Below are 3,458 nucleotides of genomic sequence, written 5' to 3'. Positions count from 1 at the left end.
CCCGGCTCCAGAGAGACCCTTTAGCGGGCAGCCAGCGCGGGACGAGCGGGAGGGAAGCGGCTCAGACCCCCATGGCGGGTAAAGGAGACGCTTCTTGTCGGGTCACTTGTTGTGTTCCTTACTGCGTGCGTCTCAGAGGGGACAGCCATGAGCTCTGTGCTCACCGAGGACCCGCTCAGTGTGTGTGTGTGTGTGTGTGTGTGTGTGTGTGTGTGAGTGATGGACAGTGGCAGCTGCTGGCTGTCCTCATGCACAGTCACTCAGGTTGGGTAGCTTTGCTCAAAGCCCTCAGGACTCCGGTGCTCTATATCCTCGCCCACAGTATATCGACAACAACAGTGTTTATCCAGCGTGCTGCGTTCAAGGTCCCGCTCTTAGTGGCATGTTGGTCAAGACGAGTCACGTTTGTGTCAGTGAAGGTAAAAAAAACTAAAAACACAGAAATAGATAACATCACTGTAATAATAATAATAGTAATCCACTTTTCAATTCTTCTTTTTATTATTCAAACTCTATAGTCCAAGTTGCTACAGTCTTTTCCCTGTACAGGACCCAAAGGGGAGGTTGCCACATACAACAAGTTTTAACATTACAATTTTTTTTTTACAAAGTGTCAGCAGGATACTGTACACATACAGTATGTCTGTATCTTCTTCTGTCCCTAATATTCAATTTAATATAGATATGCAACACTTGTATTAGATAAACAACACTAATCATTTGTGAAAAGAACATCCTAGGCCTAGTCCAACTCGCTACTGAACATGTATTCACTGTTACATGTTACACACACACACACACACACACACACACACACAACACACACACAAACAAGAGACAGACACACACACACACACACACAGAGAGAACCCAGGAGGCAGCTTTTGTGTCCACCTGTTGCCAGCCAGCCTGTATGTCCTGTTTTATTTTAGGAAAGGAATGGCATTTCAGTTCATTTGCTCCTCGTCTGTGCTGCTTTGGATGGAGTCGACTATTGTACTCCTAGAGCAGGCCGGGTTACGCATTGTTGTTTAAGGGATAAGAAAGAAAGAAAGAAAGAATCATTGTCATGTCACATGACAAAGAGGGAGGATTTTGTTTCTTGCCCCATGTTCGTTTTTTATTTGCCCCTTCCTCTTAATCCCTATCATGTATTTGATAATCACCTCCAGCCGTCTTCATGCATTGGATACAACAACACACACACGCACACACACACGCATGCTTCCACATAAAGCAGACCAGCTGCAGCATGTCAGCAGCTCCATTGTTGATAATGCTGCTCTCCACTAGGTGGTGCTGTCCTCCAGGGTATATGGTAAACTCCTACTTTGCCCTGACCACTGACTCAGCGGTGTGACTCTGGTACACTTGATGCTCTGACTCCCTCTGCTGACACAGAAACAAACTGTTCCTGAATTAGAATCCAAACAGTAAACTGAGTTTTTTTCTTCTTCCATTTGAGACACTGAACAGTGAAATCCTGAATCTCCTGAGCTTACAGCTACAATAAATAAATAAAAAAGCTCCAGCATTGCATGCATCCACTCATCCTGTCTGTTGTTTACTTAAGGAGCACTGAGATATGCGGTTTGTCTCGTTAACAGTTGAACTAAACAGCTGCGTGAACTCTTGGGCATGGTCACATAAAAGTCTCATTTAGTTTTTTACTCTGGTATTCTTAATAACAGCAGGACTATGTGTTTTTTATATCTTTCAAAGCTGCTGCTTCAGGGTGGATCTGCCTGGAACCATGATGTAGGATCAAACCGTTTAAGAAAAATGCATTCTTAAAATAGTTTTTTTAGGGGCAAGTGAAGATAAAGAGTTGGCTGATCTTCCTCTGTCAGAGTCAAGTGGCCATGAGGCCCCGCCTCCTCTGGTTTTTAACCTCTACTTATAAATAGAGACCTGCCAGAGGATCACAGGCTGCGGCTCATAAGGGGTTATTAAAGCAGAAATGGACATGACACCAACATTTTACGATGACTTTTAAGACCAGGTCCCTGAGTGAGACGCATTTAAAAGAGTCTGAACTTCTGATGATGACTTCTGATTTATTTTATTTGAACCCGAAGAAGTTCTGAGATAACCAGTTTGTAATCTTCCGTGAGACGGAGACCGGTAGTTTGCTCAGTGGCATGATGTTACGTGAATCACAGTAGATCTTAGAGAGATCTGCATAAACATGATATGCTTTATAAATAGTTGATCTCAAGGTGGCAGAAGGAGAATAGTAAAGGGCCGAGCACTGGTCCCTGTGGTGCTTCATGCCAGCAGTGGTTGTGGAGAATGTAGCTGTCATCCTATAGGACCAGTTGCATGCTCTCTACTCTGGAATGCAGCTACTGGCGCTCTCCCAGTTTCAGAAAGCCATCTTTAATAAGCAAATGTTTGATAACTGAGGTCTATGTTTTATAGAGGTCTAGGTTTCATATTACCATTGTTCCTACTGTCGTCATCTCAGATTTCCTGAGTGACCTGACACACATGCATACACAAAATTGCAAATAGTTCCTGCCCAATCGGCTTTGGGAACTTCATCGATCTATAAATCCCGCTTGCTGTATTTACTCTATATTGGCATGCATGCATGTACTGTACTTTGAGTGCTTCTCAAAGTTGGGTCTGTCTCACTCTGCCAAGGGGTCTGAAAATTCATTTGCTATAAAGTATTCTATTGTGTTGTGTCATTAAAAAGTGCATGTCTATGTCAAACATGCTGTGTCCATAAATCCCACCAAGGTTAGCTTTGATAATCTGTTATGAATCAGTCATGTCACTGCTGCTGCTGCTGCTTACAAATAGTTCCTTGGGGGTCATTGGAAAATGTTCTCACATTACACTCTTAGACATAAAAGTGCTAACTAGAACCATTTAGGGGGCTTTATGGTGCTTCTACCTTTTCAGAGGGTTCCACCTAGAACTCCACATAAAGGGTTATAACCAGAACCCTGTGCCCCCTATGCCCTGCCAAGGTGTATCTTTTCTACCCAGAACCCTCTCCGGTGGTTCTATCCAGAGCCTTTTCCACCCTCTGAGGTTGCTGACAAGAATCCAGCCAAGGGGTTCTACCCTTTCGTATTCTATGGGTTTCATGTATAGACGTCATGTAGGGGGTTCTACTAAGAACTCTTTTGTTTTGCAAGGGTTTCATCTAGAACCCTAAGGCTGGGGATTATGTGGTGCAGTGCAACCCAAAGTTGGTTCACAATCACAGTTTTGGGGGATGTGCGGGATGGATAGTGGAAGTTCCCTTTTGACACCCATGCTTGAGACAATCCTTAAAGAATTATTTCTTCCAAAAATGGTTCTCTGGAAGAAAAGGGTTCTTACTGGAACAAACACTCCAGTGTTGAGAGTGCCTTAAAACTGGAGTCAAATCTCCTGTGTGTGTGTGTGTGTGTGTGTGTGTGTGTGTGTGTGTGTGTGTGTGTGTGTGTGCGCTAAGCAAATAG

The sequence above is a fragment of the Taurulus bubalis genome, assembly GCF_910589615.1.
Source record: "Taurulus bubalis genome assembly, chromosome: 19".
NCBI lineage: Eukaryota > Metazoa > Chordata > Actinopteri > Perciformes > Cottidae > Taurulus > Taurulus bubalis.
This window is presented reverse-complemented; position numbering follows the sequence as displayed.